Source organism: Heterocephalus glaber, unplaced genomic scaffold (genome assembly GCF_053883595.1).
Source record: "Heterocephalus glaber isolate CG9 unplaced genomic scaffold, H.glaber_assembly_v1.0 deba00000621, whole genome shotgun sequence".
Classification (NCBI taxonomy): Eukaryota; Metazoa; Chordata; class Mammalia; order Rodentia; family Bathyergidae; genus Heterocephalus; species Heterocephalus glaber.
The window spans coordinates 35,044,104-35,069,003 of NW_028258153.1; the positions used below are offsets into that span (position 1 = coordinate 35,044,104).

Here is a 24,900-nt window from a genome sequence, read left to right on the forward strand (position 1 = left end):
ACCTGACTGCCCCTCTCCCTGCCCCCTGTCTCACGTATTCCCATCCTCTACTGCTCCTCTTGCCCTTCTCCCTTAGGTGTCTATTACTTCCCAGGTGCTGCACTCTAGGGGCTTCCTCTACCTTTGCCTGCTGTTGTCTGCCCACACTTGCAGTGACTTCCCTCACTCTCCTTCATGTGTGTCTTAAGGATAGTGGTAGTTTCCATTCTGCGTATGGAATGCCTCCTCAGCACTCCAACACATTTACGGATGCATTTTCTACAGTGTATTCTTTTTTTTTTTTTTTGGTACCAGGGATCAAACTCAGGACCTTGCGCTTCTACAGTGTATTCTTAATGTTGTTTCTTTCTTTTCTCTATATATACTGGAGGCGGAAAGCCACCACTTCCTTTTTTTAGCAACGCCAATCAGCTGATGGTCATAGCTGTGTGGAAGGGAGTCCCAGAAAACAGGAAATAGAAGAGGTTTGCTAGAGCACGGGTGGGTACATTACAGGCCTTGATCATTGGTTCCCCAAGTCACCACTGGCTTCTGTGGTCTTCAATGTCAACTTTTGATCCTGTAGTTCATGCAGGAAGTGTGCCTAAGAAGAAAGCCCCATTGTGAAGGCCACACTGATAATTAGAACATGGAGAGTCCAAAACCATCAGTTTCTTAGAAGCATGTAAACATGCATAGGATGTTAAAAGTAACAGGGATCTTAGGGACAGTCTCATGCAACCTGCAGAGAAACCGCAAATTTCATAGGAATTCACCCGACCCATCAGGTGTTAATATGAGAAAACCTGATGTTCATGTGCCTCCCTTCCACAGACAGTAAGTTCACTTCCAGGCTAATCCAGAGTGAACTAAAGTCACGTGGAAAGCTCCTTCCAAGCCAGGAACAATGTATACTGCTATTGTTCCCACACCAGATGTCTGCTGCGGCTTGAATATGATGTGATGTGAGTGTTCCCCAAGGGACTTGGTCTCCAGGGGTTTGATACTGAGAGGTTTTGTGGAACCTTTAAGAGGTGGAGCTTTAAGTGAGAGGTTCTTGGGTCCCTAGATTACAGTGTTTCCCATCCAAACATTGAATTCTGACAATAGAGTTGTAATGAAAGGAGCAAGCCTGACTCTTTCCTCTCTGCTCTGTGACTCAAGATGTGACTGTTACCTGTCATTGCCATTTGCCATCTGCCATCTGCCATGAGGGCTTCACCAGAACAGCCAGTGCAAGCGCTATGCCTTTGAGCCTCCAAACTGAGCTACATAAGCCTGCTTTCCTTTATAAATACCTTATCCTGAGTATTTCATTACAGTTATGCAAAGCTGACTAGTACAATATTTGTGGCCATCCCCTTCAGGGGCAGGATTGTTGCTGTCTGAGTGCTTTACTGTTGAGGGATGGAAAGCAGAAGTACTTGGTGTCCTGAAGAGTTGGCATAGAGTGGGAGGAAAGAGGACATTTCAGGCCCATTTCCATTCAGTTATGGGAACACTTGTGATGCAGGTGGATGTCAATGCTTCTGTCAAAGAAAGGCAACTTGGCAGCTAGGGAGAAGGACCTGTGCTTGAAAGAAGAAAGAAGGTGGATTATTTATGAAGGACTATCTCACTGAAGGGACTACTAATGGCTGCAAAGACAGGCAAGGAATACCTTGCAGCTTATTTCTTCTAGATAAACTCAGGAAACTGCTTTGGTCCCCTTCATAGAGGAGTGGTGTCATAGTTTGCCTCACACTGCTCTAACCAAGCACCACATGCTGGCCAGCTTAAATCAAAAAGGATATTCTCGCTGTTCTGGAGCCAAGACATCCATGACCAGATGTGGGCAGGGTGGGCTCCTTTCACGAGCCAAAAGGAAGTCTGCTCAGACCTCTTCTTGGCTCATAGATGGCTGTCTTTGTCATCACATGAAGTTCTCCCTCTGTGTGTGTCTCTGTGTCCAAATTATCTCTTTTGTATAAAGACACAAATCATATTGGATTGGGGACTTTAATTTAATCACCTCTATAAAACACCCATTTCCAATAAACTTTTCTGAAATACTGGGGTTGGGACTCTACTTTTGAATTTGGGAAGCAAGGGGGACACAACATGACATGTTACAGGTGGCTGCATGAAGACCCTGCTGCCACTCGCAGCTTCAGGGCACCCTTGGTATGGAAATAAAGCTGTCTAGTCACTTCAGTGAGCATGATGGACAGGTGATACAGCACATGGTGTACCTAAAAGTGCAATTAAGCAAATTAACATACCTAACATACAACATGTCTTCCAGTTCAGATTGGCAAAAACTTTTAAAAAGAAGAGATCCAGGGAAAAATGAAAACTAAGATGATAATGGGAGAGAAATCCTACAAGAGTGTAAGGCAAGGCTACTATGGAGAGTGGAACAGTAGTCTCAGATTATGAATGGGAATAAGTGCAGAGCAAATGGGGTTTGGGGCTATGAATTAATGGCCTTGGGAGAATCGGCTAATCACTTGGAAAAAAACCCTTGTTCTATATACCAAAATCCAGGTTCAACAAAGAGTACAAAATAGAAATGCAGTAATAAAAATAATAAACCTTAGGCAAGTTTTTACATACTTGTGCATTAAAGAGGCTCCGCTAAATTTGATAGGATATGTGAATCCACAGTAAAAAAAGACTGATGAGCATGATTTCCTTAACTTTAAGCAAATCTCTATACAAATTTACAAATATATAAATGAATGAAAAAGCCTATAAATATGTTTATTTTTAATGCTTATAATAAAGCATCAATAGCCTTAATATGGGGTGAGTTCCTTCAAATTAATAAGGAAAAAACCCCTAATTGAGCACTGGTGGGGCCATTTGGTAATATCTTCTGAAATTTGAAATACTCAAATGCTTTAACTCAATCATTACACTTTTAGGAACTTACTACACATGCACATTGACAGAAGTGAGAAATTATATGTACACATATGATAATTCATTGCAACATTTGATTTTGTAATAGCCAAAAGGAGGTAAATATGTATTAATATAAGAATAGGCTAAATAAGCTATAATTTATGCATGGGGATCCTATGCAGTCTTTTAAAAATGTAATTTTTTATACATCAAGATCTAAAGGTGTTCAAATCATATTAATGAAAAAGCAAAATGTAACAAGTCATGATATATTTTTAAAACTGAGCAAATAATGATGTAGTTGACATTGGAGTGTCATTTATTTTTCACAAATGCCTATCTACCTATATAAGTGTGTGTGTGTTTGTGTGTAAATATGCAGAGCAATCTGGAGTATAATGGTATAATGGAATTATACCTATAATCTAGGTATAATGGAAGCTCTACATGCCTTTGATTGCAGATTGGACAGCCCAGAGTAGTCCCTCCCTATTTGGTGTGTGTATGTGTGCGAGAGAGAGAGAGAGAGAGAGAGAGAGAGAGAGAGAGAGAGAGAGAGAAATGGAGACAGAGACAGAGATACTTGCCTGTTGTGAACACTTCTTTCATGGGAACTTGTCTTCATGAAGCCTGTCAGTCTGCAGAAATTTTAGAGGAAGGTATTGGTGTGGGAATGTCAGTGTTCTCTGCTCTCAGCACATTACTGACACACTTGTAGGAGACAGATACACATAAAATAATTCTCAGAGAACAAGTGTGTACTCCCACCATTACCATTTTTTACACAGGGTGATTTGAGTGGTTTTCTTCTTTGGAATAATTTTTTAGTGTTATTCTGTTCCACCACAGACCATTTGTTACATGCCTGCTCATGTGAAATATTTTTTTTCTCTTGAGATGAACACAAACAGCTCCTCTCCTGGTTGAGATCCTGGGCTATGGTTTCTTGGTGTCTGTGGCTAGGTGTCTGGGCTTTGCAGGCTACAGCAGCTGGTGACCAAAGGCTGCTGTCACTATGGGCCATCTGGGAAAGACTGTGCTGTCACACACACACACACACACACACACACACACACCGCCCCAGATTTCCCTGCAGCACTGTGCTGCAGTCATCAGTAGAGTCCCCAGATCCATTGCACACACTTCGTGATGAAATCTCTAGGATCATGGCTTTGACCCAGAAACATCCACTTCCAAGAAGTGGCTCTTCAGCCCCTCTCTGGGACAGTGTGGTTGAGGAACCAGGGCCCAGCATTTGCACACACATAAGCTCTTGCTACCTCTTCTACCAAAGGAGGCTAAAAATAGTTTCATCCCTTAGGGTTGTTGTCAGGCCCTCAGGTCCTCTATGCAAAGCACCAAGCTGAGTGGCTTGCAAAGAAGAGGCCATCTGCAAAATGTTCATGGTTAAGGGTGGGAAATCAAGGGTAAACAGCTACTGGTCACTTGAGAATTGAAAAAAGAGGTCTCTTACAAGCAATATCATTTTAAAAGATTACAGCAGGGTCACAGAAACAGAGTAGCTCTTGCTCCGTAGTGTCGCCTGACTTTGAAGCAAACTGCCTATACACTGATGATGTACTTGGGAATTAGTAAGCTGGGCTTAAGAAGCAGTATGTGGAGAGGAGAGTGTTTTTCCTAACTCTTCCATCCCCAGTCACTGGATAAGGACACACCAAGGGTTCATGGCACCACTGTGATGCTGAAGCTCTAAAATGCTGTCACATGGCTGTAGCCCTTGCCATGCACTTCTGAAGTGTCTAGCTGGAAGCTGTGCCATCGTCATTCTTGTTTGATTGGTACTGCCAGAATGGCACCTCTTTTGCATGACCTAGGCATTCTTAAAGCTCTTTTCTAGTCGTTTATCAGATATGCTTTGGATACAGTAAACTAGACGCTGGAGAAAATGTCACCTCCTTAATAAAAAGAAAACAGAGACTCTTGGATTTCAACCTGCCAAAGATTAAAACTAGACCCATACCTATCACCATGCACTAAACTAAGATCGAAGTGGACTAAAGATTTAGATATCAAGACAGAAACACTAAATTTGCTGGAAGATAAGTTAGGTAGAACGCTTGAAGACATTGACACAGGAAAAGACTTTAAGAACAAAACCTCAGTAGCACGGGAACTAGCACAAAGAATCAACAACTGGGATCTCCTCTTATTAAAAAGCTTCTGCACTGCAAGAGAAACCACCAACAGAGCTAAGAGACAACCTACAATGTGGGAAAAAATTTTCAGCAACTGTACCTTACACAAAGGACTACTATCTAGAATACATAAGGAACTGAAAAAAATCAGACCTCCCCCAAATTCAAAGACCCAATTCAAAAATGGGCATCTGAAATGAACAGACATTTCTCAGACAAAGAAGTAAAAGCAGCAAATAAATATATGAAAAAATGTTCAACATCACTGGTTATTCGAGAAATGCAGATGAAAACAGCACTGAGATTCCACCTCACCGCAGAAAGAATGGCTGTTATAAAGAAATCATCAAATAACAAATGCTGGCAGGGGTGTGGGGAGAAAGGAACCCTTCTCCATTGTTGGTGGGAGTGCAGCCTGGTGCAACCACTGTGGAAATCAGTATGGAGACACCTCAAAGAACTAGGCTTAGAGGTCCCATTTGACCCCGCTATTCCCCTGCTGGATATCTTCCCAAAAGAATTAAAAGAATCATACCACAGTGATATGTGAGCACCCATGTTTATAGAAACACAGTTTGTAATAGCTAAAGCTTGGAAGCAGCCCAAGTGCCCATCAACTGGAGACTGGATAAAGAAGATGTTTTTTTTAATATAAAATGGAATACTACTCAGCCATAAAGAACCAGAAACTAGAGACATTTATAGCTGAATGGATGCATATTGAGACCATCCTCTTAAGTGAAATAAATAGGACACATATGCATAAATACCAAATAGTTTCTCTAGTGTGAGAAACTGAAAATGTAACTAAGGATACACACAGATGAAATTGCCTAATAACGTATTTCTTGGATTGTGTTTCCATCGCGTGTCATATGACTGTATTGAAATTTAAATCAGGGAGAAGTTTGGCTTATGTGGAGTATGCTAGCTAATTGGAGTTTTTTTGCCAGACCACTATTTGTTCAATGTTGGTTTTGGAGGATCTTTCTGAAACAAATCACATCCTCTGGTGTCTTGTTGGTACTTGAGATTTTTTTTAAGGTATATGGAAAAATGTTTAAGTGCTTTCCAGTTTTGTTTTGGTTGAGTTCTACTGTATTTGAATATTATTGTAGTTGTTTTTCCCTTGCATTGTTCTTCTTTGAATGGTTTTAATTTCTGTATGTGTGTGTGTTTGATAATCAAGTTATTTTTCAATAATAAAAAAAGAAAGAAAACAGAGACTCTTAAGTTTAACCCGAATGGGAGAAGCCTCTCTGTAAGGAAGGTGCCTGGACCACACATGCTGGCCACTGCACATTCAGAACATCCTGGGGATGTTCAGCATGGAGCCCCTTGCCACATGTGGCCATTTGTATTTCAATTACTTAAAATGAAATAAAATTGAGAGGTCGTCAGCAGTCACATTTGCCACATTAAAAGAGCCTGTGGACACGTGCCCAGGGACCGTATCAGAGAAGTTAGGCATTTCCATGATCACAAGAGCTGCTCAGTACCAGGTAGATGAGCCTCCTGGTGTCAGTCCCCCAGGAAGCCCAGGAGGGGCTACCTTTTACCCACCTCCACCTTTCCTGGCTCTTACAGCTGCTGCTCACAGGAAGTGCCTTCCAGATAATATTTGCCTCTGTCCACTTGTGGACACCATGGTGCCTAGTTTTCTTCTGGGAATCCAAAGCTGGGAATTGATGGGGACAGATGCCCTCCCCTGTGAGATGACAGCCTGAGTCTTGTTCACAGAAACTAGCTCTTTCATCTTCAATGCTCAAGCAATCTCCACAACACAGTAGCTTCCTCCATCATGTGTGCACACATGCACAGACCCATTCCCTTGCAGTCTAGTCTGTGGCCTGCTGGGAAGGAGTCTCATGGAAACTAAACTGACTCCCACCTGGTGCCTTGCAGGGGTCTTACAAATAAGAACACAGCCATGGAGAAACCAAGTGTCTTAGTTACTTTTCTTGTTGCTGAGACAAAAAGATAAAGGAGGAAAAGTTTATTGTAGCTTACAGTTTGTAGAGATTTCAGTTCATAGTTTGTCTGGCTCCAAAGCAAGATAGCATAGCAGAGGAGCATGGCAGAGGAGAAATAGTTCATGGTAAAACAGAGCAGCAGAAGGCAACAAGTACCAAGTGACGAGCAAGGACAGCAACCCTCTTTCTGTCCTTTGTATTCCACCCAGGCTATATGCCCTTAGGGTGGGTAGCACTTATACCTATGCCAAACCAATCAGTGAACCAATTTAGTAATGCCGGACCCTTGATCCCACACTCTAGATCCAGCCACTATTGAAAAGCCCCACCTATGACCGAATGAAGCTTTGAGGGGACACATCTAGACACAAGCTAACCCAGCCTTGGGTTAGGTACCTGTGGGCCAGAACACAGGTGACCCTCTCTATGTGTGGGCCCTGAACAATCAGACAGTTTAAGCAAACTTGGAAAGAAAATGTTACTTTAAAATGTGACTATATTGAACACAGTATTTTTCTTGTCATCATTCTCTCAACAATACAGTATAGCAACTATGTATGTGCTACTTGCATTGCATGAGCTATTGTAGGTGATCCAGGGATGAGTTGAAGTATACAGGAAGATACACATAGATTATATGCAAATACCACACCATTTTATATAAGGGACCTGAACAACCATGGATTTGGAATCTATTGAGGGTGGGTATGTTGGAACCAGTTCCCTACGGATAACAGTGACAACTGTAGTTCCTGAAAGAACAATGTTTTGTTCAGGAAGATTTTGTGAGGATAGAGGAAAGCTTAGTAATATTTGTTCATTTCTCTGCAGTTAAAAAAAATTTAGTAACTCAGTCGTAGAGCACTTAATAGGGTGTGCAAGGCCCAGGGTTCCATCCCCATCACTGGAAAAAAAAAAGGTGTCCCCTCCAAGAACCCTAACATTGGTTCCTTACACCTTTAGCGTCTGAAATTTGGTCCATTTTGAATGGAAGATATGAAGAAGGGCACATTCCTCATTAGAGTAAAATATGCTGAGCCAGTGACCCTAGTCTGTACTTTGAAATACAGGAAAACAAGATGTTTGTTTCTGGGGAGATACTAAGAGCTCGGAGGGTGATTGGAAGGGCTTGAGGTGGGCTGAGGGCTGGGAGCACCCTGAGGTACATTTCGGGGCTGATAAGCAGGACCTGGACCATCACAGGGCTGGGGATCCTCTCATGTTGGGCCCTCTTGGTATCACCTCGAGGCTTGTCTCCATCCAGGCATCAGAGGTGGAGGAGGGGAGGTCTGCCTGATGCTTACTTCCCATGGTGCTTAATTAGAGTAGAGTTAAAATAATGCCACAAGAGAAATCACCTTGAAGGGCCTGGGAAGCATAAGACTTTCTTGCATGACCTAACTTTCCCCCACAGCCAGTGCATGGCTCTGTGGACACAGGGCATACCACCTAAACTCTTCCCTGATTTATCATGTCAATAAAAGTGATATATCTACAACTTCATAGGGATTCCTTAACTAAAAGTGGTGTCCTTAAGGATGGCTTTCACACCACTCCTCTATAATCCTATATAGAAACTGAAATATTTGTCCTGTAATTCTCCCTTCTTTTGGTAGCTACATTGCTGCCTGCTTCAATGGTTAGCTCTGTCTGGATCAGTTTTGAGCCCCAGAACCTTCCTTCTTGATGAATAAGTGTAGGCCAGGTGATTTCTGTTCTGGCTGCCTCTGGGTTTATCTAGAGAGCTTTTCAAAAATGTTGATATCAGGGCTTAAGCCATGGAGATCTAGAATGTTTGCCAGGGTTGGGCCCTGTCACCACCACCTTAAGGAAGAAAGCTCCCAGGGAATGGAGCCTGTGGCAGAGTAAAAAGTCCCTGTTCCATCCTCTACCTTACTCTGTGTCCTTACTAATCAGAGAGTGGCTTTTACCATTGAGGATCCAGTAGTAGCCCCGGAGAGCAGGGAGACCCTGGATCCTGGACCAGTGCACTGTGGTGTGCTTGGCATCTACATTTCTAAGAAACATGTGGAGAGACTTGGAAGCAGGTGCATAGCAGGTGTCCAATTTCTACCAGCATTTTAGTCCAAGTCTTGAAATTACTTCCTACCAGCCCTGTGCCCCATTGGACTGTTTGCCCAGGGTTGAACATGTTTGCCACCTCTGCAGACCGTGTGGACACTGCCGGCTGTCTATGGTTTGAGGTTCTGCCAAGGAGAAGCCACAGACCCAGTAATTTAAAAATTTTTTGATAAGTTAGAATCATATATAATTATGGGGTACAAAATGATATAATAATTTATGTGTGCATATGAAATGATTGGGTGAAACTAGTTAACATATCCATCCCCCAAAATACTTATACATTCTTCCTGCCAAACTCCAGCTCTGTGCTTTAGCCAACATTCCCTCATCCACTCCCCACTCCTCACGTTAGCTCCTGGTTATGTGCATCCTATTCTCTGCTTCTGTAAGTTTGATTGTTTTAGATTCCACCTATAAATAAAACGTGATGTTTCTCTTTCTGTGCCTAGCTTATTTCACTTGACAGAACATCCTCCAAGTCCATCCATGCTGTCATAAATGATGGAATACCCTTATTTTTTAATACCTGAACAGTATTCTGTTGTGTATATACACACATTTTCTTTATCCTTTTATCAGTTGGCGGTCATTTACCTTGGTTCTGTTTCTTGACTACCGTGAATAGTTCTGCAACGAACATGGGTGTACTGATGTATCCCAGGTTTCCAGTCCATAGGGTATGTGCCTAGAAATTGGACTGCTGGTTTTATTTTTAGTTGAGGTCAAGTAACAGTTTTCCTTTAGGTGCTCACTTCTTTTTTAAGAAAGGCCTCCTCCTGGAGATGAGGCCTCTTTTATTTCTGGAAATTTACTTACAACTTTAAACATGTGTTCCACTCCTTTATTAAGATTCTCTACTTCACGGACATCAGTTTTGCATATTTGGAGTTTCCTTTATCTTTCTAGTATTTTTCTGTTAAATTCCTTAATTTTCTCCTCAGTTTTCTCCATCCTCTGCATGGTGTTCTTTGCAATGTTAGTATCAGTTTTCTCCTTGCTGCCTAGAGAAAGAGTGCCCTGTCTCTTCTGCTCTTTCCTACTCATTTCTGCCAGCATATCTTTAATGTCTTTTTTCCTGTTCTCTTCCTCTATCTTATATATCTCTGGTTTGAACTACTGCTGTAAAACAAATAGATGATCTGTCAAATTCTTTGACTCCATGTCTGTGTGTGTGGTCCTGACTTCACCTGGCCTTTGGGGTGACTCTTTTTTTCTGTCATTTGCTCCTTTTGTTGCTTCACTCCCTTTATTCTTCTGGTGTAATACTATAGATCCCTAACTGGTTTCTCATCTTGGAAATAAATCATGGCAGACATGAGATGTGTTCTAGACTAACAGTATTTTCTTCATGCTGAACAATGCAGTGTGTGTATGTGTGTGTGCATGAGAGGGAGTGGGAAAGGGGGAGGGGGAGGGGAGGGGGAAGAGAGAGAGAGAGACAATATGAATGACTTAGCCTAACATGTATTTCTTCCCAGTGCAGTTGCTAGCTTTTCACATCTCTCCTCTCCACCTTCAAGAACTGGTTGGCTTTACAACTGCTCTACGGAGCTCTCAGGTCTGTGGGCTTTGTCTCCTTAAAAGTCCTAATGTTTCCAGCATGAGCCTTGGCAACCAACATGTGGTTCTAGTCCCCAAATGGTTTGAATCTGGTTCTTCCCCTCCAAAGCTCATGCTGAAATTTAATACCCAGCATGAGATACTAAGAGGTGGGATAAGGTTGGGAACTTTCAGAGGCTGGGGGTAAGCAGGCTTGGTTAGATCTCTCACATGTTCTCTGTCTCTTGCCATGTGGTGCTCCACACAGCCCTAGGACTCTGCCAGCAAGATAGTATCACCAGAAGTGGCCCCTCAACCTGGGACACAGCATGAGCCCAAACAAACTTTTTTTCAAGTAAAGTAACCAACCTCCACTCTTCTGTTATGGCAGCAAAACACAGACCAAAACATTGGCTCGTGTTGTTCAGGACTGCTGCTATCCACTCTTTCCACAGTGGAAAAATGTCAGAGAAAAGGGTCAGTGGCATCCTTACTTGCCAGCACTTAAGCTATTGGGTATTTTGGTGTTTGTCTTACTGAGCAACTTAGAGTGTCTGATATTTTCACGTAATCATAAAATTTTGATAGGAATAGTTAGGAAGAAAAACCAGAAAGCAAGCTCAGAATGACCACAGCAGTCCATGTAGCACTTTGAGCTTCTATTGGCCTCTCTAATTATCCTGGGTCTCTAATTATCAGGGTCATTTTGTTGGTTAGTTTTTTTACTCATTCAGCGCATTAACTTACAGATCACTTCACATGTGTTAAGAGTAGGATTAGGTGCTGGGCTATTGTGTTAGGCTCTTTGTTACTATAACAAAATACCTAGGGTAATCAACTTATAAAGAAGAAAGGTTTATTTTGGCTTACAGTTTTGGAGGTTACAGTGCATCCTCATGGCAGCGGCATGTGTAAAGCAAGTCCTCTTACCTCATGGGTGGAAAGCGAGAAAGAGAAGTAGGAGGGAGCCACTGTCCCCCTTCAAGAGCACATCCTAAATGACCAGAAGACTTCGTAATGACCAGGTCCTGTCTCCTAAAGGTTCCACCATGTCCCAGTAGTACCAAGTTGAGGACCAAGCCTTTAACACAGGGCCTTTGGGGGACATTTCCAATCAGTACTCCAGCAGATATTATAGTAGCCAAGATCTGTTCCTGCACTTGACTCATCTGTGCTCAGAATGTCTGAAATAGTGCCAACACTGAGCCTGGATCATATATAACCTTATTTATTTTTCATAGCAACCATACATTTTTAATTTAAAAATTACAGAAAAGTACAACTCCCTCAACATTGACAAATACTGCTGTTTTACCATGTATGTCTTTATCTTTCCTAAAAGAAGAACTTTCTGAAAAAGTTGAAGCCCTGCACCTTTAATGGATGAGGAGATGGATGGAGAGGGATCTGCCCCAGAGCTGTGCTCGAGCTCAGGCTCTTGGCTGTCAGGACTGTCACTCACACTGCTGGGCCACTTGTTGGTCACACATGTAAATTCCCCTCGTGGTAAAGCAGATTGACCTCGAGCTGAGAGCTCATGGTTTTCGGTACATGTAAATAAATCCTTGTTTCTGAAAATGGCTAGAGGCATTTTTAGGGGGTGAGCAGGGAAATGTGACCATCAGGAGCAAAAATGAACTGAACGGAGGTAGGAATTTCCTGCATATTTGCGCACTTGAAATCTATTCACTCTTTTTTTTTTTTTTGGTACCAGGGATTGAACTCAGGACCTTGCACTTGTGAGGCAAGCGGCACCACTGATCTAAATCCCTGGCCCTGAAATCTATTCACTCTTGCATTGGTTTATATATTAACCTGTACTTTTCCATCTAGCTTGTTTGTGACCACTGATGCCCCATGGGATTATTCCACTTGGATAAAGAATGAGTCTGAGTCACATTTAATATTCTGGAGTGAGATAATGCACAACTGATCCTCATTCTTCTGGGTTCTGTGTTTGTAAATTTGCCTATTCAGTACAATATGACCACAACAGTTTATATAGCACTCTGTGCTTCTGTCAGCCTCTCTGATTGTCCTGGCCTGTCAAGGTCATTTTGATGGTCCTTTGACCCATTCAGCACATTGACTTACAGAGTACTCCCAAACCATATACACATGGTTCTTGGTCATTTGTAGACATACACAGGATGGCAAAGGGTTTGAGTCACCAATGCACCTGTTCCAGTTGAAGATTAACAGGGCAATCCTCTGAGTATGGTTTCAGCTCATCCTAGTTTTTAAGTGCCACGGGTTTTGCAGATTTTGTGCTTTTCTTTGGTGATGTTGATGTTTTTGTTGAGTTCCAGCTTCAGTGCTGAAGTGCTGTGTATTGTCCCTAAGCACAAGAAACTCCCATGTGCCCAGTGGAGGAAACATGTGCTTTAGGGAACTTTGCTCAGGCACAGGTCATGGTGCTGCTGGTCATAAGGTCAATAATAATGAATCACAAAATGTATTTAATAAGGTGTCTTTAAACAGAAACACACATAAGACAAGGTCTTGTACTGACAGGTAGATGACAGTGTTGTGACTAGAATTGTGACCTCCAAGGACCAGTGGTTCAGTATATGCTAATTCAGTATTGGGGGTGACTTTATGGAACATGTTTCCTTCAGATAATGACAACTATATTCTCTAGTGTACAAAGCATGGGAATAATTTTTAAAACCAAGTTAATGTGGCTGTCTTTATTAGGAAACATGTTTATGAAACAGTTGAATCATTTTATAATTCACTGAAAGTCTCTTCACCTTGCATTATAGACTGGGTAACTAGGTCAGCAGATTTTTATTGTGCCGGATAGTGTTTCTGAAGCAGGAGGTCATCAGTAAACAAGTCCAGAGGTGAACAGATCACAGTCTTAATGGTTATATGCAATCTTATCAGTATGGCATTTCTGTTTCGACTTAGCAGCAAGCCCAGTGAGTTCTCAAAAATAAGTCTTTGGGGCCAGTGGGCATAGATCAGTGGTAGAGTGCTTGCCTAGCAGGTGTGAGGCCCTGGTTGTGATCCCCAAGACCACACACACACATACACACACTCACTCACATGTGTGTCAATCTTCTAATTATCACGCAAATCTTTTCTTAGGAAAGAATGACTTTTAGTAGTATTTTAGAAACAAATATCTTCCTCATGAGGTGAGTTGATTTTATGGCAGGTTTACTCCTGACTGGAGAGCTGGAGCCTGGAGCTGATGTAGAAGCATATGCACTCACCAGGAGGTCCCCATGACCTCCAACATCCTGACCTACAGAACCACCACAGGTCACAGCACATGCAGGCTTACTCACAGGCTGCCTTGCAGCAGGGAAACCCCAGGCATTCTTCTAGGGGAAGTCCTCCTGTGGCCCAGGCAACTCCAGAACAAAGAGATGAGGCTCGCACCTCGCAGCTGATAGAAGATGGCATCCTTCCGTGGGACCATGCCTGATCCTTAGGGGGTACATGCTGAACCTCAGCAATCCTTTGCAAAGAACTTGTGTTCCTTATTGGTAAAATGCTGGTCATTTTAGCAGTTGGAGGTTTTCATGAACCAAATACTTTCACAGAGAATTACTTGTTTAGGGCTCGATGTCTCCCCCTCAGTCACTCTGTTCTGTTAGAGGTGGTAGTGTCCTTACGTTCTTGTCATCTTCATCTTTTCCAAGAACATCAGGAAGGCACACCATGTCTTCATGGCGCACTGTCAGCTGTGCTGCAAAGATGTGGCTCTCTCAGGGACCCTACATCACTGTGACCAAATAACCCAGGAGACACAACTTGAAGGAGGAAAGGGTGGTTTTGGTTCTGGTTTTAGTCCATTGGCTGATATGCCTCTGGTAAGGTGACTATCATGGTGGAGGTAATGGAGAGAGAATCAGGGAGCAGATCTGTTCACATCACGGCAGTAGGAGGGGAGGGAAGAGCCTGTGCTGTGGGCTTCCTTCTCCTGCCGATTTCGTCGAATTTGTGCCTTCAGCCTGTGCAGTGGTGCTGCTCTCATTCATGTGGGTCTGCTCCTTCAGGCTGCTGTCCCCCAGGCCAGTCACTCTGAAAGCATCCTCACAGACACACCCAGAAGTGTGCTTCACTTCTGGTGTCTCTCAGTCTCATCAAGCTGACAGTCGAGACGAACCATTCCAGTTAGAGTGGTGGCTGATGGGCAGATACTTCAGTCTTGGCTTTAGGGACCATATCATATATGGCGATTTGTATAGTATTTTGTTTTTATTTTTTATGTGAAAAAACTTAAATTTTTATAACAAACATATTCTGACATATAGCCAAGTAAAGAGCATGATATATAATTGAGCATTCACTCATTACTTAGTTGTAGGAATAATTTGTCATATTAGCTTTTTCTTTTTTGGCTCAAGTATTTTTTAAGTAAACTATAGACATAGAAGTTTGCCCCCTAAATACTTCAATATACCTCTCTTTTATAAAGCCAATAATATAGATGTTCCAGGATAACTTGGGCCTTGTGTGTGAGAACCAGCCACTGGTGCCATGAAACTGAATAAAAAGGCAGACAGATCCAAGTCTGCACAATGTATAATTTTCTGGGGACCTACTGACAGAAGGGAAGTCCCAGGGAGCAGCAAGACCAGGTAACAGTCTGGGATTTGGTTCAGAAGGAGCATATAGATATAGGTATAGGTGTAGGTATCAGTATAGATGTCGATATAGATAAGGACAACAATGACTTTATCCAAGCCAGAGCATACCTGGTTTATCTTAAGCTAGCCTCAAAGAGTCAGGTACCTTCCTGGAGCCAGAGTCCTATGAGAAAGCTCCAAACATGACTTTACTGGTTTTTGTTATGGCATACTGGAAAACTATGTGGGGAAAACAGAACAGGGTTACTCAGGAATAATTATGGCAGCTCTAGATCAAGATGGCTACAGTCAGGACACACTGTATCCCACCTAGTATAATTAATATTATTTTGTGTTTCTTGAGCTTATGTGAAGCAGCAGACCCACAGGGTCTGGTGAATAGGGATGTGTGAGCATGGCTTCCTGGGAGTGAGATCATTTCCATCCCTTGGGTAGCATTTACCAGGTGCCAGGCAGCATGCCATGAGCACCTCCCATGGAATCCCCGGACCAGCTCTCTGAGGTGAGTTGTGTTGGTCTTATTGTGCAGATGGAGAAACAGAGAACTTTAGGGATAAAAGTAGTGGGGCCAGAATTTGGACCTAAGTACTGTCATTCTGGAGCAGGACTTGGAACTATTTCCCAGACATCTCCTACACCACACACACACACACACACACACACACACACACACACACACACACACTCACACACCCTTCTGGGACTCTACAGATGGGTCTTGCCCTATACAATGTCCACAAAATGCAATTTACCCAAGGTGGAAGAGAAAAGCAAACATTGCCTTCAAAGCACAAAGCCCAGAGTTTTTTAGTTTTTTGTTACCTTAAATTATACCTCAAACTTTGTTAAGGGTCATGTGTAAGAAAAGAAAGGGGTTAGTGTAAGAAGACCTAAAGTCTCCATAATTTTGGATAAAGTTTTAGTCTATCAAGGAGCCTGCTAGAAGGTATAATCTGTCAATATCTAAAGTCAAGAAAAGGGTTGCTAACTGTGTTACATTTGGTGACAATGTGTAAAACATTATTTTCCTTCCACATGCTGTACCCAAACAACAAAACAGGGATCTGACATTTTGAGGCAGAAGTCATTGAGGACTGTCTTGGTATCCTAGAAAGCATGGAGAGGATGTGCCCTGAGTTAAGGAACACACAGCTCTTGGGGGACATGGAGCCTCGGGTAGTGATTTGGAATGAGGAGGAGTGGACCAGACTAGGAGCCTGGAGCACTCCTGGGATTCCTTGGATTTGAAATACACAATTGGAGATAATACTGCAATCACCTCTCATTCATGCATGCAGCAAATGCTTGTGGACCAGATAATCATTCATCCATTCACTCATACATGTGTCAGAGTAATGGACCATCCTTTACAGAACAGTCGCATTTTAACCCCTCACACATCCATGTATTTGTTCATTGGGGAAGATGTTTGTGGACCATTTGATAGTCACTAGGTACCTGAACAAACATTAGCAAAGAGAAACAGAGTCATTGCTTTCAGCTGTGACCCATAAAGAACTCTTCTGTCCTTACAGTAAGAAAGCTGAATACACTGAGAATCAGTGACTTTTCTTAGCTAACCAGAGACCTGGGGTCTTGGGGAAGATTGACATCTGGCATCTGGAAAGATGGGCATATCCAGAGGAGATAATGCAAGCCTGCTGACCTGGAGCAGGAGCTGTTGGAGTCAAACAAAGGTAGAAGCTATTAGGTAGGGATTTTGGTGACTTGCTGAAAACTGACTTCAGGCTAGTTTGGGAGAGAAAAACCGATAAGACTAGTAGTATCAGGATGGCCCTACTTTCTTGGGCATTCCCTCTAGAGACCTTATTTTAAGAGTAATGTGGATATGTTCTCATTAGGTATGGTAAGGCACACAGACATGGGAATGGCTGTTATGAAGGAGGATGTTTATTCTCCCAGATCCCTGAGAACAAGAGGGACATGTGCCACATAGGACCTCACGGGGAAATACCAGGGTGGGTCAGTATACAGGGCAAGTGAAGAAAGAGCAGCAGCAAGGATCTTTATTCTAATTTCTGCAGGAAACATGAGGCAAGGCAGGCAAAGCAAGCATAGAGTTGGTTGGTTTGAATGATTTCAGCAGGCCTTGGGGTAAAGGAGCTATCCCTAGTTGTCTGTGCCTGGAGTGATTAGGAGAGAGGAATAATGGTGTGCTTTTGAGAGCCTCGTACTGAAGTAGTTGAGGGATAGGCTTTTGATTGGTTGGTTGACATATGAGGAGTGTTTAACTATCTCTAGAAATTGACTGGTCCTGGGAGAAGCAATATGCCCACATTTTTAAGGCCCTTGATTCCCAAATATCGGAAAATATAGACAATAAAAAGGCAGGATTACTATACTCACTAGGTTCTTTTGGTGAATATCTGATAAAGAGCCCTTCATGGCTTTAGCTGGAGAATGGATGAGTGATAATTACAAAGTGTACCTAGAGCCTTCCCCATACAAAAGGTTACTCTTCAGGGGAGAGCACTCTGCCGGAGCCTGACCCAAGCTGGGAATCCCTAAGTGTATTACTCATATTCCAGTACCCTCTTGACGTCTTGTATCACTTAAAGGACAAAATCCCCATGATGAATAGACCAGGGCTTCAAAGAAATTGTTACATAATGATAAAGCGACCAAATATCCAAGAAGACATAATAATCCTAAACATGTATGCACGTAACAACACAGCATCAAATTATACAAGGCAAACATTGATTAAACTGAAAAGAGAAATGAACAAGTGTACTATTATGATTGAAGATTTCCTTTTCCCTCTGCCAGCAATTGATACATCAAAGAGATGGAAAATAAGTAAGGCTATAGAGGCTTGAGCAGCACTATCAACAAACTTGACATTTTTAAATTGTTCAATCTGAAAGCAGAAGATTGCACATTCTCTTCAAGCTTACTTGGAACATTCACCAAGATAAAGGATGTTCTTGCAAAACATGTTAAGAATTTTAACTCATCCAAAATTATGTTCTAAAAACAAAATAAAATTAAACTAGATAATCAGTCATAAAAAAAGCTGACACACACTCCTCTCCCAGTACTTGGAAATTAAACAGCAGACTTCTGTACAACCTAGGAGTCAAAGAAGTCTCAAAAAAAATCTTAAAATATTTTGAAAATTGCATAAAAATGAAAATACGACTTATAGAAAGTTGGAGATGCAGTGAAAGCAGTGTGTAGGGGAGTGTTTATAGCAGTATATGGGTGCATTTGTTGCTGTAAAAAACCTGAGATGTTATGTATTTTATATTCAAAACTAGGTTTATTTTTGACTCACAGTTTAAAAGTCAATTTCAAGTAGCCTCATCTGACAAGGCCTCATACCACATCAAAACAGAGCAGATAGTATTACACGATGGGAATGTGTCTAACATGGAAGAGATCACACACGTAGGGTGGCCTTACTTTATAACAACTCACTCTAGAAGGATAATCCAGGGTCTGGAGGCCTAACAATGCAAAGTGGGTATTAATCTTTTCTGAGGGTTCTGTCCCCAGTGACTTAATTACCTCACAGTAGGGCCTGCCTCTTCAGGGTCTACCACCTTAACACTACCACGCTGAGTACCAGGACCAAGCTTCTAGTGCCTAAAACTTTTGGACATACACCCAAACCCAATCCAAACTAAAGTGTATATTAAGCTAAAAGAAATCCATAAAGCCAGAAACCTACAATTCCACATTAGGAAACTATAGAAAGAAGATCAAATTAAGCCTGAATCAAGAAGAAAATAAGTAATTGAAGTAGAAATCATTGGAATTCCAAGCAGGAAAACAGAAGAAAAAATCAGTAAAATCTGTGTTGGTTCATGAGTTATTAATAAAATCATTAAAGCTTTAGCTAAGATAAAGAAGAAGAAAAGTAGAGAAGAAAGTTTTTCTGTACCCTAATACAAAGTTCCTTTCAGTAGGAACGCCTAGGAGAGTGGATTTCCTGGCTGGCCAAGCGCGAGAGGGCACAACCCTGTCCACTCGCTGCTCTCTACCTTGTGTTGGTTTTGGAGGATCCCTGTCCTCACCGCTCAGCTTCATTTTGAACCTGAAATTATAGGAGGGCCCCAGCCCACCCAGTAGAGCCCCACACTTCTGCTTTCTGGCTTGTTTTGCAAACTGACACTTTGAGGAAAGGCCACTTCCCTAGTTACAGACACCGTCCAACAGCAGGAAACCCTTCCGCCGGGCAAGCTAGGCTTCTGCTTTCTCTCCATTTCAACAGCTCTTTGAAAATCCTTCTCTCTCTTTCGTGCGCTCTGTCCTTCCCATGCTCCATGCTGTCTGGTGCCTGCAATTGCAGACTCACGTGTCAATCTAGGAAAGGAAGGTAGGTAAGACTTGTAGGGGTCAAGTGTACCGGGACAGCATGACCACGGGACCCCTGTGCACCCCTGGCTGTGTACAGGAGAGCGTTAAGGTTTGTGTCTGTGCTTGTGTTCTCTACTTTTCGCCAAACTTATGCCTAGCCTGAACCTTGGTATCGAACAATTTGCCTTCCTGGTTTTTGCCTGCAGTTCTCCCCTGTGCCTAACATTTACCACTTTAAGCCTTGAATATATGGTTACATGTCAAATTTGTGAAAAATACAGTTACAAAAGCTCCGGAGATCATAAGCTTCTGGGATATTTTATAGTCATGAGTTTCCCACAATTATTTTTTAATTGGCTAGGAGAAAATGATAGTGAGTTTTTGTACACATTCTGCAAAACTCAGATGGTTTCTTAGTGCATATCCATTTTGTCCTTGGTTAAATCGGATGGATTGGTTTCTCTGGGAGCCACAGGGTCCCTGTACAGGTTGTGCTAAAGAGCCAGAGTGACAGAAAAGCACAAATAGTGCCTGAAGGCTGGAAACTTCAGCCTGGCACTTTCAGATCGCACGAAGTCCTTTCGGCTGACTGTGCTCATGGCCGTCCATTGCTACCTCAGTTTCCTGGGAGGAAAGGGTCTGGGCTTAGAGCAGGGTCAAGGAAAGCTTTGAGACTTTGCTGCCTTGTTCATATACTCCTGTGGTTTGCTCAGATGAGACCAGTGAGATCACCATGGCGAGTATTTTCAAGGTAAATGCTTTTGTCTGGTTTTTTTGGCAGTTGTTGGTGTTTTCCCCAGAGAAGAGTGTGTGGTGAGTGACTTGAGGGACACAGTTCACTGGTGGGATATCCTTGGACATTTTTAGGCTTCCTGGGTGCAGCAACCCTACCCTGTCCTTTGAGGGATGATGTTGGCCATGACCTAGTATTCAGTTAGTTTTTCACAAAGGCCAGCTCCCATGTCTTCCTACTGTTGTGATTGAACCTGGAGCCTTGATCACACTAGGCAAGTGCTCTACCACTGAGCTACATCCCCAGCCAGCTAGTAGTCACTTTAATAACCATGTGCATCCCCTCCTCTGAGCCCACCTGTGCCACGTGTACTGTGGTGGGGAGGAGCTCCAAAGGGGGTTCCTGGGGGAGCCTGGAGCTGGGCGTCCCACCCTAGGCAACAACAAGGCATGGGTTCTTCCTGTCCTCCCTGCTTTAGTCCTCTGCTAGTAGTCAGCAACGGCTCACCCTTGGCTCACCTCCTGCCTGCCTTTCTCCTGATCTTGGAGGTGCACAGGGTCAACTCAATTCATTCTCGAGCCATAAATATCATGCAGGGAGTGAAATACTGGAACACAGCAGAGGTTTTCAGATATTAGACTGCTTACAAATCACCACGAAGCTGTTTAAAGTATAGGCTTTCTGTCTCTATGGCTTCTGCACTAGCCTGTGCAGATCTTAGGACCCACACTTCCACAGTGTCCCTGGGTCAGGTGCTCTGAGGGCCAAGGAGGCTCTGGACTGGAGAGCACTGAGGAGCTGTAGCTTATTCCAGGAAACTTGGTCTGCACATGGCTTTGGCAAGGCCCAGCAAGATACAGATGGAAGTGTAGCTGGTAGAGAACCTGAGATACACACACACAGTCTTTGGGATGGAAAGGGAACTCTTAGACGGATCCCCATTCCTTCATCCCAGGAGCTGCCTCTGTCCACATGTTGTCAGGGAGGCAGGAACACTCCTTCTCAATCCTGCATGGCACCTAAAATTATGACTAGCACATGGTAGCCACTCACCTGGCCCATTGACTAAATCAATGCTTTAGATTTTGAAATTAAGTCCTCTGAAGTAGGCTCATGGCTTATTTGTAGTCTGATATGTTGAAAGGTAACATTCACATGGACATCAAGGCATAATACAATTTGTGTGAATTATATTCAGGCAGGTATAAAAGAGGATTTGGGAGCATCTCTTATGGAGACAGAATGCCTTTAGACTGGCTGAGATAGGTCAAAGTCAGCTGGGATAGATCAGCCTTTCCTTTATGCATTTTCAGGCCTTTCAGGTTCTGAAGGTGCAACAAAAGAATTTGGTTCTGAAGGTTTGGGTAATGTCTTCTTGTGTTGCATCAACTCTTCTATTTCTAAATGACAATAAAAATCATGCTTGGCGACCATGGTTTTTCTTTTTGTTTCAGCAGTGTGGGTCCCTGTTTTCTAAGAATTGCTTTGTGCTTGCTCACAGAGACAGGACATGGTTGGGGTCCACCCAATGAGTGAAAACAGGGCTCCCCTCGGGAGACCATGTGTCTGTGCAGCATGGCACCCAGGCAGGCCACCCAATATTCTGGGGACAAACCCTGCAGGATAGCCTCCCAGAGCACAAGCTCATGTGTGTTAATGAAGCCAGTGGCAGACACAAGGCTGATTCAGGCTCATGAACTCTGGGTTCCATTCCTCCATGTTGAGGCCCCATATCTGTGTCCTTGTTTTGTTGTTTTTCCTGTATGATGAGACCCTGTCATAGAAGGCTGAGTTCCCATCATCCTGTGTAGACTAGTTGTGTCTGGCTGTCTGGAGAGCCTCGTGCTATGTGGCATGATCCTGTGGAGTGTCCCTCTGGTCAGTCATTTCTCTCTAACTAACCAGGCAGTCCTTGACCAGCCCAGCAAGACTGATTCTCCCTCTTGGCTGGACTCTTTCCTCTTTCTTAGGAAAATTAATCTAACCCACAGAGGAAGTTTTCTCTTTTACCCAAGTCCTGACACTTAATATTCTCAGTTGAAGACTTCTAAGGCAATCCCCAGGCACATTTGAACGAGATAGCTTTGCATTGGGGTGGCTGTGTGGTTTCGAGTGTGATAAACCTTAATTTGCATCTTCCTGATCTTGTTCCTTAAATGGTATGCATTTGGCAGAAATTACCCTCCAATGTTGTTTCCCCACAGAGCCATGTACTTCTGCCTCAGTCTACATTACATGTGTCGCTCTCACAGCCTATTGGTGGGAAAATGAGCCACCTTAAATTGCTAAGTACTGTTGGACATGTTCACTGCAGGAAGTTGAAGGGTCTCAGGGTGGGTGGAGAACAGCACCTGCAGGAGCCATGCTTCAGTGATAGCAAGAAAAGCAGAAGCCTTGAATCACAGATTGGAGGCCCTTTGATTACGAGGATAGATAGGGTAATTAAGAAAAGGGTAGAGACACACGCTGGCTCCATGCCTAGCTAGGAAACACTGAAATTAACCTAGATTTGGGGAGTAATATATTTAAAAGTATGGTCTTAGATATAGATTAGTTGTTTTCCCAAAATGTCCAAAGCAAAATTATGTATCTTTATAAATGAGGTTGGACATTTGCAGGGAAGGTGGGGAACAGAAGAGGAAAATTACTTATAGTCAGTGTTCGTTGTTCATGGATTGCATATTTACAAATCTGCCTACTCATTAACACATAAACCCTAAAATCAGTACCAACAGTACTTTTGCTGTCATTTTTGGTAACGTGTAAAATGGTGAGAAATTTGGGTTGCCTAATATGCCCTGCGTTTGGACAGGACACGCTGCTTGAGTTTCAGCTCTCATGTCATAAACAGGTGCCATTTCCTTATTCTATTGAGTGACGCTTTTATTTGAGCATTTTTGTGCTTTTTGTTTGTGATTTCACAATTTAAAATGGTCCTAAGCGTGGTGCTAAAGTATTGCCTCGTATCTCCAAGTATAAAAAGACTGTGAAGTGCCTTGCAAAGTGATTATGTGTGTTAAATAGGCCTCCTACAGGCATGAGTTAGGTTGTTGTGCTCCTAAGTTTGAGGTTCATACATCAAAAAAATATATATGAAATAAATTTGTCTAAATGGAAACACATATAAAACAAGGTTTTTTTATTGACTGGTTTATGAAAACATAACCAGAGGATCCCAAGAATCTAGTCTCATGTTTTCCCTGGGAGCAGTGGTTCAGAATTTGTAAATTCATAGTTCCTGGTGACTCTATAGAACATGACTACTGTGAATAAAAACAGTAGCAACTGTATTTTGTTTCATGCATGAGATGAAAAAAAAGCAGAGTCAAGAGTACTTATATTGATGAAATGGAGAGAGGAGAAAAGAGAGAAGGAAATGACAGAATGAAGGATTCTGAGTTATCATGTCGTGACAGTAGGCCAAACTGGACTTTGGGCTCATCTTTGATCCTGGTTCCCTAATTTGTACGTGCTAGGCTTGGATGTTGTGGTCCTTGCTGAATTTGAGAGCCAGTCCTATCATCTGCCTTCTTCCACAGGTAGACAGGGAGCTGGAGAAACGCAGGGCAAGGGCTGAAGGTCCGGGAGCGCCTGGGGCAGGTGCTGCTCCCTCCTTCCTTCCAATCTCCGTTTTGTTTTTTCTTGCCGAGTTGATACACCAGAAAGTTTCACCTTGACTCTGCCAGAACACAGCCGAGACCTCACCACCCCTCCCCGTGTTTCGGGGCGTCTTTGTCAGAGGTCCGCATACTCACTAGCCACTGGCTGCTTCTGTCTCCAGGCTCTGCTGTGATTCTGGATTTACTGTATCTTGCTGCGAAACAAATTACCCTAAACATAGTGGCTTAAAACAGCAATCATCGTGTATGGGTCAAACACTCCTAATTCAAATATTCAAAATCCAAAATCTGACACTTTTTGTGTACTGACATGATGATTAGAAAATTCCACACTGTGAAACTTTGTTTGATGCACAAAATTGTTAAAAATATTGTATGACCCTACTTCAAGCCATGTGTGTAATGTGTCTATGAAATGCAAATGAATTTTTTTTGTTGTGATATGTGCAATTTATGTGTCAGCAAGAAAATACACACATACCAGCTTCCTGAGTCATACAACAGAGGGAGAAGGAAGTGAAGAGGTTAATGCAATCCTGTCTCCATGTTTTACATAAGAAGAAACTGAGTCTAGAGGACAGTGACTTAGCCAGGATCACAGGATCCTTCCACATCTGGCCCATTTTGTCTTCTTGTACCACAGCCATGTGTGATGTCACGTGGCCTGCAGACTGGTTATGATTTTGATGCTTCTGGGATGAATCTTGTCTCTGGTTCTTCCCTCTTAGGTGATTTGGCGCCTCAGTGAGCAGGACAGGCAGGTGCACCATACACATTCTAAAGTCTCTGGCATCTTTTCTTTTCTTTCTTCTTTATTAGTACATGCTAGCAATACATCATGTTTGCATTCGTGTGTGGAGTTGGTATGTGTACGCAACACATCTTAATTCCTTTTTTCATTCCCTTTCTTTCCCCCTCTCCCCCTTCCCTTGTGTTTTGACTTGGGTCACCTCCCCAAGACATCTCATTAGGAATGTGCAAATGTTCCAAGATCTGAAAAAA

General features: G+C 42.8%; 1 protein-coding gene across 7 annotated transcripts in view; it reads left to right on the forward strand.

The window, feature by feature from the left end:
* The window catches only part of Syk (spleen associated tyrosine kinase), an 84,489-nt gene that overhangs the window by 8,639 nt on the left and 50,950 nt on the right, over positions 1-24,900 (forward strand). The window contains exon 1 of one of the 7 annotated variants that reach the window (XM_087206367.1): positions 14,895-19,564. The exons of 5 other annotated variants lie outside the window; for them this stretch is intronic. The gene's annotated coding sequence lies outside the window, so the exon portion shown is untranslated. Of the gene's footprint in view, positions 1-14,894; positions 19,565-24,900 lie in introns of those variants that run through there. One more of the 7 variants, XM_087206366.1, reaches the window with a different exon arrangement.